The 10,951-nt window shown below is 39.5% G+C and overlaps 1 long non-coding RNA gene across 1 annotated transcript in view; it reads right to left on the bottom strand.

The window, feature by feature from the left end:
* Nucleotides 1–1,260: 1,260 nt before the first annotated feature.
* The window catches only part of LOC115068603, a 24,183-nt gene continuing 14,492 nt past the window's right edge, over nucleotides 1,261–10,951 (bottom strand). Inside the window, exons 3-4 of the long non-coding RNA XR_003847940.1 lie at nucleotides 5,882–5,954; nucleotides 1,261–2,927 (exon numbers count right to left, since the gene is read on the bottom strand). This is a non-coding gene — a long non-coding RNA (uncharacterized LOC115068603). The remainder of the gene's footprint in view (nucleotides 2,928–5,881; nucleotides 5,955–10,951) is intronic.

Genomic DNA, 10,951 nt, shown 5'->3' with positions numbered 1-10,951 from the left:
AGCCATGTCCCAAGTGATGTCTGATCACTCTGGCTTCTGCTCAGCAAGGTTCCTATGAGGTCAGTTTAGCAAGGATCTCCAGCTCACTGACATTTCCTTGCAGTAACATTCTCTCCACTGGACATTGTCCTGCCCCTTGCCTACAAATAGCATCTGCCCATGCTATCAGAGATGAGCCCAGTCTCTCTTTACTGTAGGATTTTGTTGCTGTGGTCCCTGTACCTATTTCAATGACTGTGGCTAAAGCCTTCCTATACCATGCTTCAACAAATATTGCTAAGTAATTTTTCTATAATGGAACTCAAGACAATTAGAAAACACTCTCACAGTTCAGTGCTGATGGAGGCCTCTTCCTGTGGGCAAACATTTTTATGCTAATTTCTGGCATAAAAAAGTGAAAAGGGCTAAGATTGGTTCCTGGGAGGCTCTCAGGAGATATTTGAAATGAAACTGGTAAGACTAGAAAAATGCCTGTATTCTCGAATTTTTTGAAACCCTTATTACTGACTGGTCAGGAGGCAATATAATCACAGTTAATCTAGTCATAGAGCATCAGAACCATTGTATTCATACCAAGGAGTTTTAGAAAGTACTTTTTCTTTTATACAGAAAAACTTCAGCTCCAAATCAGCACATTGAACTTTAGAAAATATTATTATATAACCTCTGCTGTCTTGTTTTTAACTTTAGAATTTCAAAAACAAACTATTTCACATTTTAAGTTACTGAAGAAGAGAAGAGAAGGAGTGATTAAGGAGGAATGGGGACATCTGACATGCTTTCTTTAGAGCAAATGTTAATTGAGTCTCACAAAAAGATGGGAGTTGAAGGAGCAGAAGAAAGAAGAAATTCTATGCTGAAGAATAGAATAAGATTTAAAGTCATAAGTGTACATTCTGTTCTGGAAACTCAAGGAAGTAAATTTGGATTCAGATGTATGGCTTAAATTATATGAACATTGGTTTAGCTTTCATTTTATTTTTATTTTGTAAATACAAAACATTTGTATAGAAAGTTGTAAAATGGGTATCTATTTGTCTACCACAAAATTTAAACAGATGTCAAAGTCGGGGTTGGGTTGATGGCTCAGCAATTAGAAAAGCACTGACTGTTCTTGCAGAGGACCTGGATTCGGTTCCCAGCACCCACATGGCAGCTAACTACCATCTATAACTCCAGTTCCAAGGAATCCGACACTCTCTTATGACCTCCATGGGCACTGCACAACACAGATACACTTACATACATGCAGGAAATGCATTCATACATATAAAATTAAAAGAATAAATAAATATTAAGCAGATGTCAAGGCCTTGCTTTGTGGGTCTCTCTTCCCTAGTGGGTTGTTGCGTAATGGGGTTTTGCAGTAGAGAGACATTTGGATAGGAGGTCTTTGTCGACACCGAGATCAGCAGTCGAGGTCCGTTCAGAAGACTAAGAGCTTTCGGCTAACATCAGGGAGTAGCCCTGATCAGAAAGCCTCGATTGCCCTTTTGTCTTTAACAGTCCAGCGAAGACTCAGATGGAAAGTAAAAGGGAGAAAGGAGGGGCTACCAAGCCTCAGGGTGCGATGGCCAAAGCAAAAACGCCTCTGCCCTCACAGAGAGGCAACTCAAAAACTCTGCGTGTTTCAGGAGCCCCACATTCGGGTGCCAGCAGTGGGTCTCTCTTCCCTCGTGGGTCATTGGCCACTGATCCACGAGGACAAATGGAGCAGAGGCAGTGAGCAGGGTTGGGACAGCCATGAGTACAATGGAAAAAACTTTCCGGGAGTCAGCTTCAGTGAGGCAGCTTGTTTACTCAGGGGTAGTCGGGAGAAAATATAGGGTGAAGATGGCAGCCAAAGCTTCACTTCATAGGTGTTCATAGTATGTTCTATTTGAATGTGGCAGGAAGGTCCTCATGTAGAAAGGGGAAGTGGGATTGTCTGGCTGTAATGCAATGCCTAATTATCATACAGGAAAAAACCTAGGGGCAGCTCTTGTAGGTAGCTATGCCGAAGGTCATCTTCCAAATAAGGTCAGGCATCTGTGCTTGGAGACACTTTCTAAATAAGGTCAGGCAGAGAGTAGGAAGACCCTGTTGAGAAAAGGAGTCCTCCATTGAACGCCAAGCTCTGTAGAGCTATCCGGACACGGTGGACTGTGACCTTAACATCAGGGTCCCCCAACATTGATTGTTGAATATCCATTGATGACATAAGTATGTGTGTGTATTTGTGTAGGGGTGTGTACACATGCACATGTGTGGTGGGTAAGAAGTTCAGAGGTCAACTTTGGGGTCAGTCCTCAGATTCTCATCACCATGTTGTTGTTGTTGTTGTTGTTGTTGTTGTTGTTGTTGTTGTTTGGAGACTGGGTCTACCTCTGGCTTTGGGCTCTCAGATGGGCAAAGCTGGCTGGTCAGGGAGCCCCAGGAACATCCCTGTTTGCCACCCAGTGATGGGGTTACAAGCTTATGCTACCATACCTGGCCTTTTTACAAGGGCTCCAGAGATCCTGCTCCTGTTCTCATGCTTACATGGCAAGCACTTTATCTTCCCAGCAATCTCTCCAGCTCCTAATGATATGATTTTGAACTTGAATTCCCTGGGCCCAATCTGACATTTTAAACTGGAATATTAAGTTCAAGGGACAACATAACCCACAGGAACAGCATGAGTATGTTCTTGGATGCTGAAGTATATTCAGAGACTGGGGCGGTAGGAAAAAAAAAAACATAAACAATAAAATTTTCTAATTTTAAAACATCTTGACATTCTTAAATACTGATGCATTTGGAGCTAAATGGAAAACTGATGTAAAATGTAAAATATCAAAGAAAAGAGAAGCCTTACCTACATATCTATCCCTGGGCCATGTTGTTAGAACATACACACACTGAATTCTTTCTGTTTAAGGACACGTGTTTTGCTCTTAGCAATGTTTCTAGGAAGAAAAGATGAGCTGTTCTATTCCAGGCCACAAGGACTCAGTGAAGTTTTACCAGTTATACAGAGCTTGATATTATAGATATTGAAATTATACTACTTTTAAATTGACTTGGCCATCATCAGTCAAGACAATCAACTCAAGGCCAGAAGCAATTTAACTCTCTTCTAAGAGGCTTTCTTTTAGAGTTGATATTTTCTTAACTTTTTGAATTATCCAGAGAAGAGAAAGAAAAGCTCAAGATGTGAGTTTCAAAGAATTGCTGAGAGGCAAGGTTTGGGTTGGACAAGGGTACAGAATCTGTTTCCACACTGTGTGAGAAACACAGATGACTACCTCTCTTGGAACATGCCTGACATTCATTTCTTGAAGACCTCCTGCTAGGTAACAATCCAGGATACACATGGTCTCCTTGCCCCTTAACAGAGGAGAAAAATGGATTGAAAAATTCTGCATCTTGATAAAGATGATATTAAATTTACTTACTGGAGACCCTAACACATTCAACCCCTGGGATAAAATTCCCCCAAAACTGAAAATTTATCACCTATAACATAATAAAGAAACCAGTTTGTCCTGATCTTCTTATGAACCCATTGTTCCCATTTTGGAGTATAGCATAGAAGGAATGTTGTCACCCACTGACCAATTTTCATCACCATTTCCTAGAATCTCTTGCCATCTGTCCAAACCACAGGATTGGTTGGAGATTAACCATCATTCCTGTTAAGTCAAACATACTAGTGTAAAAGAATTCTCCCTGCCTGCTCCTGACTCATGCGTGCCACCTGGAGTTCTAACACTCTAGATGATCTGCAGTTCCTTGTTTTTTGTTCCACATCATGACATTTGCTTCCCAAGATGTTCCCATTTCAGGGTGAATTATTTTTAGATTTGGTGCCAAATCTCAGAAAGTTCTAGTAATAGTTATCAGTCATCTGACAAATCCAATGTTTAATAGAAACACACACTATAGACTACTGCCCTTCAATGAGATTATTATTTAACTATAAAAAGAAGAAATAATGAGAAACATTTTCAGAATAACCAGAAAAAAAACATACTTGGTATCAAATATTCTCCAATGCACATCCTGGTTCTTGAAGCCAAGATGCCTACTTCTTTTAGATCATAATCACTTTTCACCTTTTTAAAATCTTCCCTATATACTTATTTTAAAGAAAAAGCTATATTCATTGTCCAGGATCCAAATGCAGCCTCCATCTAAAATCTGACCAACTGCATCTACCTGACAACTGTCTAGTAAATGACTTCAGCTCCTGCATCTGAGAAATGGAGCAATAAATAAAGGTGACTCTTCCTGAGATTTCTCTGTTGTTTACTGTGTGATTCTTCAGCATATTATTAAACTTTTCTGAGCCTCAACTTTCTTATTTGTGAAGTAAATAGGTTAGTGACTACAGACCTTCCTTCATTTAGTCAATAATTTCATTCAGAGAACTAAAAACAAATGCTGCAATAAGAAGAAACAGCTATGGTAGAGACTTCCTGTTCTCTTTAGTTAGTAAAGATCAACAGATAGAAATAACCAGAATATCAATTGCAGGGCAAGGAGGGACTATGTACCCTCTATAGTCATCTTGTAAGGATCAGAGTGTCCTGTGCTGGGATAGACCAAAAAGAATCACTGCACACAAGGAAAATCTGTAGCACCTTACATGAATGTGCCTTTCAATGTGATCAGCAATTGCATAATCTGTGAATTCGTCCAAAGCACTTCTCTAAAATAGCCTGCAACATTGAAAAATTAGATCGTTCTTTTCTGAAAGCAATTTCCAGGTCTAGTTTTCCTGGACTGCTCTTTCCTTGCTGCTGCTGCTGTTGCTGCCAGCACCTGTGGAAATCTCTTTCCTACAGTGGCCAGTGCAGTGAATGACTGAATTGGTCAAATAATAGATTAATAGGCTGATAGTCTCAGCAAATAAATGATTTCTGTGGCAGGTTAAATGTGATGGCAATTTAATGTTGGATCAAATTTCAATCAGGAATCAATTACCGAGTGATTTAGAAAAAAAAGCATTATTATTTTCTGTAGCTCTGTAGCTAGCACACCATGTAACACCTCATGATAGGTAGAAAAATGATTCTCCAGGATCTTCCCCTCTAATGCCAAGACCTGTTGGATATATTCTTTCTACAGTTGCATAGTTAAGTTCATGAACTTGGGGTTCATGATTTGCAGTTGTAGTTAAGTTCATAAACTTGGACACCCTTTTTTGTGTCTTGGATTATACAGATGTGATGGTTTGAATAAGAATGTCCCCCATAGGCTCCAAGTATTTGGACATTTTGTTCCCAGTTGGTGGTACTGATGGGGAAGCTTTAGGAGGTGTGGCCATGCCAGAGGAAGCAGGTCATGGAGGGCAGGCTTTGAGAGTTATTAAGCCTTGCTGGATTTCCAGTTGCTCTCTGCTTCCTGTGCCTGCTTGAAGATGTGAGTGCTTGGCTTTCTGCTCTGGCCGCCTCCTGCCCCCATGCCTCCCCACCATGATAGACTCTAACCCTCTGGAACTGTAAACCAAATAAACTCTTCCTTCTATAGGTTCTTTCGGTCATGGTGTCTTAGCACAACAACAGGAAAGTAATTAATACAACAAGTGAACTAATCACATAATCTTTAACATTGGAAAGCCTTTCCCAGTGATCAGCCAGACACTGAACAACCCAAAGAGACACAATGGAAGATGAAGAGGGGGCACATGAGCCAAGAAATGGCAGGCTTCTAAAAGTTGGAAATGGTAAACATTAAGATAATAGATATCTATTATTTGAACCACTGATTTATGGTAACTCATTATAATCACAGTGGAAAACAAATATACATCTTGAATAATTTTCTTACATAGGCTTCATATTAGTTATACTCCTTATTACTGCAACAGAAATGCAATCGAAGCAAGTTAAAGAAGGAAGGGTTTAGTTCAGCTTACAGTTTGAGTGTGTAGTTCATCACGGCCAGGAAGGCATGGTATCAGGAATGTGAGGCTGCTGGTTATATTGTACCTGCAGACAGGAAGCAGAAGGTAATAAAAGTTTGTGCTCAGATCATTTTCTGCTTTTTATTTAGTATGGGACCCCAACCCATGGAATGGTGCTACCCACAGTGGGTAGGTCTTCCCACCTCAATTAATCTAATCTATATAACCAGTTCCTCATAATCATGGCTAGAAGCTAACCAATGTAGATAATCCCTCACAGGTATGCCAGGACACTTGTTTCTTAAATGACTCTAGAACCTGTTCAACTTAACAATTGATATTAACCAACACAGGTTTGTTCCCTTACACAAATTCTGCTCAGAGGAATGACACCTTGAAAATTCTTTGTACAAATAGTTTTTTATTTTTTATTAAATTTATGTGTCATTTGAATTATGTTTTATCATATAAAAGACTCTGGGTAAATACTACTACTTAAAGATATGGAAACAGGTTAGTAAAGTGCTTTGTGCTTTAGAGCTGACAAGAAAGTGATTGAGTGAGGATGTCAAATCTTTTCTTCTAATTCCTCCAGTGTTTTTACCATGACTGCAAACCTCTCACTAGAATTGTTGCGTATGACCCTCATGCTAACCACTTTGTCACAAAGATTAGATGCAGGTGTTATTATCTTTATTTTGTGAGTGCAAAATGTCTGTTCCACAGAACAATAGCAAGTGAAGCCAGGACAAGAACTCTTGGCTTTAAAATAATAACCCAGAGGACTGGAGGAATAGCTCAGTGGTGAAGAGCACTGGTTGTTCTCACAGAGGACAGGGGTTCAGATCCCAGCACCCATATGGTGGCTAACAACTGTCTGTATCTCTAGTTCCAGGGGATCTAACGCCCTCTTCTGGCCTCCACAGACAGGTAGGCAAAACATTCATACCCATAAAATAAAAATAAAAAATTTTTAAATTTAAAATTATAATACAGTGACCGTCCTGATTTGCACCCACCTACAAGATTTTCTGTATTCACCCAGATGTAAAACAGGTTTAAATGAAAGCAAACGACTTAATTTATAGCAGCAGTGCCTTATAAGAAGTTAATTCCCTTAAATCTCAGTTTTCTCATTTGTAAAATATCAACAATAAATATTCATTGAAAGAATTTGTTCACCTTCCAAGAATAATGGGCATATTGCATTTGAATGCAGGCCCTGGTCCACACACATATTTAGGCTCACTGTGCCAGAGTTTCATGTCAATTTCAGGGGTACCCTCTGTTCTTTCTCACAGATAAACAGGATCCGTATTTTTCAACCTGTCAAAATTCACTGAATCTTGGCTCAATTAAACTAGTACACCCAATTTAGAAAAAATTCGGAGAGAAACGAGATGTTCCCTTCACTGCTGTGGACACATTCATCTCTAGTGGTGGCTTTGCTTTCTTGAGCTCCGGAAGGAAACAGCCAGGAAGGTCAGTTCGGTCTGTTAGAAGGTTTATGTCCATCAGAGACACCAAAAAAGGTAAACCTTAATGTTAGGGAATCTTGCTGAGAAATTGAAAACGTAATTCAAATCTGAATGAATTCATCAAGTCAAGATTGATGGGAATAGAGTCCCTCCAAATCAAACATGGAGCCCCTGAAATGCTGGGAGAATGCATTACACTCATTTAAAACTACAAGGTGAATATACTCTTAAAGGAACTGCCGTGGCTCAACTCAAACCTACCCTCTCTAGTAACTAAAAAATTATAGCTAAAAATAATTTTTAAAGAAAATTACTAGTTGATGAGAAATAGAGCTAGAGATTATGTTTTGTTGTGAAGTTCTGATTACTTGGAGTATCTTTTACATTCATATAAAAGAAATTTGAAGAAAAAATATTCATTATGTAGTGGTGATCTTCCAAAAAAAATTTTTTTGCCTTTTTGAGACAGGGTCTCCCTATAGCCTCAGCTGTCCTGGAACTCACTATGTAGACTAGGCTGGCCACGAACTCCCAAAGATCTGCCTCCCTCTGCCTCCAAAGTGCGCCACCATGCCCAGCCCAAAATTTATTTTTATGATTTGAATACTCTGGGGTTTTTTAATGTATTCCAGAGAATTCATGTTCTCAATTTTGTAGGTAAATAATTCTGTATGTTTGTAATAGCTTGAAATTATTGCTTCATTTTTTTAAGTATGTGAATATCTGCTTACATTCAGATTGCCTCTAAGCTATGAAACAGCGTGTTGGATTTTTTAAATTCATTAATTGACTTGCCTGTTTATCCCTGTAGTTCTGTTAATTGTCTGATATATTTGGGCTTGAATAACTAGGCACCCATAGTTATGGTATATATTTTATTTCGCATAAAATTTATACTTCGTGTATTATCTCAGCTATACTGTCTTGGTTTTTCTACTGGTTATAAATAATCACATACTTTATTATCATGCTTTATTTATCAAATTATAGAGAAATAAAAATAAACAAAAAGAATGATAAAAATTGAAAACAATTTTTCACAGACTATTTCAGATAATGAGACCAAGAGAAATCATTTTATGAACTATTCAAAAGGTTCTGTTTTAGGACTGGAGAGATGACTTGGTGGTTAAAAGCACTGGCTGCTTTTTCAGGGAACTGAAGTTTAATTCCCAGCACCCATATGGTAGCTAACAATCAACTACAACTCCAGTTCTAGGGGATCTCATGCCCTCTTCTGACTTTTGCAAGCATTGCACTCACATGGTGCACTTACATGCATGCAGGCAAAACACTCATACAAATAAAATAAAAATTAAAAAATTAAAAAACATACACATGTATAAATAAATAAATTTGTTCTTTCTTATAGCATGAGCTTTCTCTGATAGAAATTTCAGAAAAATAGGAAAACAGAGGTTATTTTAGCGCCTTTGGTGGGAATGGACTGTTAAGATGAACACACTGATCCTATCTACTAATCCTTTAAGTCGTTGCATCCTTATGTCCTGACAAGTAGACAAAAAAAAAAAAAAAAAAAAGCTCATAGGTAAAGCTGCAGGAACAAAATGAGCCCAACCATTAAACAAAGGACTCTAGGTGAGATGGAGGCTCCGTCCTTCATGAACTGCCCACCAGCTATCCCTAAAGCTGTCTTAGATCAACACGCTGAGCTCTACATAGTCCTCTGCCTCCATCCAAGCCCCTCTTCCTCTAGACTTTCCCTTCCTGTAGGTAGCAGTCCCACCTCTTCATGCAGGTTGTGGGCCCAGAAGCTGACATTTGCTCTTTCTCCCTCTCACCTCACAGTACATCACTACAATCTATCAAGTCATCCACTGAACTAACATGGCTTTTCAGCTCACCTCCTGTGCTGTTTTACCTTTGTTCATATTGACACATTTTTTTTTATTATCACTCATGAGTCACCTGTGTTCCTATGCTCCTGTTGCTTGCCTAAAGTATGGCATGCTCCTCCACATCTCTGCATCTGCATCTAAATCTATCTCCCAAAAAAATATTACTGAAAAAGGTGTGGATTTTTTTCTGCCCTTCTCTAAAAATCCTACTTTGATCCAGAAATTCTTTCCCCTCTCCCTGTGAAATAGCCACTACTCATGTAAATTTATTTGTCTGCCTCTTCTGCCTCCCTTATTATACATTAAGCCACTTAAGGGCTTCCTGTTCATCCTAGAATAGGGCATGTGTTAAACATGACTGTTTTCTGGCGAATGAATGAAAGAATTTGGACGAACTTTTTTTCTTGTCAAATGAGGTCATTTAGCAAGATTAAGCGACTCGCCCAAGGCCACAGAGCAAGCTAAACCAAGAGCCCATAAAAGCAGATTCAGAAGGCATCTAGATTCCAGCTCTGTAATCACACTGCACAGCCAGCTGCTTTCATGTTTGACATAAATTGTGTTCAACAGCAACACCTTACCCTGAGCTTCCTGTCGTCTTAGCAGGCTTCATTTTAAGCTTTGTTTGATTTTTCAATAACAATATCTTGATTTTGCCTTGGAAACTACTTCTTATATATTCCTTAAGTCCAGAGTGAGAGTGTGATTGGACTCATCCTTTGACTTCAGGAGGAGATAAATGACCCAAGGCTGCCCAGTGAAAGCTGGGTTCTGCTAGGTGAATCAGGGATGATGTCAGCCCAGGACTAGCTAAAACTACTGAGGAAGAAATGCTTCTTTCCCTGAACTTACTGAGGTAAAGGACAAAGTTCTTTGAGAAAGCAGTTAGAACCCACAGTTGGGAGAGTTCTGAGAACAATGGGGTCCTGCAGTCAGCTGTCGCATATACCATTACAGGGTGACTGTGTTATGTGCAGGATAAGCTGCTCTCTGTCCTAGGATCCCTTTCCCTATACATTTCTAATTAGAGTAGAACATTGCTGACATTTGGCATGAGATTTAGAAGGTAGAAATGAAGACACCCATGTTGTTTTGGCACATGAAAGAGGCAGGGAGGGGCATGAGGTACTGATGCAGTATGTGCTCATCGTCCATCCCCTGCCCACCTGTCTTTGTGAAGCCCAGGCTCACATTTACTTTATTTTCATTCAGAATCGCATACAGTTTTAGCAATGCCTAGAGAAAGTGCCTGTTTAGTTTGGTGACAAAAAGATGCTTGCTTCTCTTCAATAGGAAGAAGTCAGGACATGGCCAGGGACTGGCCAGGACTCTGATGCATCCTCATGGACTCCCGCCATGTTCATGACCACCAATCTCTTCTCATTCTCTTACTCTCTCCCACTTTGCATCCGGCTTCCCTACCCAACAGCATGTTCTAATGTCTTCAAGGTCCAGAAACAGAAACAAAGGCTCCATAGAACCTAGCTAACCATCTTTCAGAACTACATAGGTCAAATTCTTATAATAAATCTGATGCATCCTCATGGACTCCCGCCATGTTCATGACCACCAATCTCTTCTCATTCTCTTACTCTCTCCCACTTTGCATCCGGCTTCCCTACCCAACAGCATGTTCTAATGTCTTCAAGGTCCAGAAACAGAAACAAAGGCTCCATAGAACCTAGCTAACCATCTTTCAGAACTACATAGGTCAAATTCTTATAATAAATCCCAAATCTGTGTGT

Source organism: Nannospalax galili, unplaced genomic scaffold, assembly GCF_000622305.1.
Source record: "Nannospalax galili isolate Female #2095 unplaced genomic scaffold, S.galili_v1.0 scaffold191, whole genome shotgun sequence".
NCBI lineage: Eukaryota > Metazoa > Chordata > Mammalia > Rodentia > Spalacidae > Nannospalax > Nannospalax galili.
This window is presented reverse-complemented; position numbering and strand designations above follow the sequence as displayed.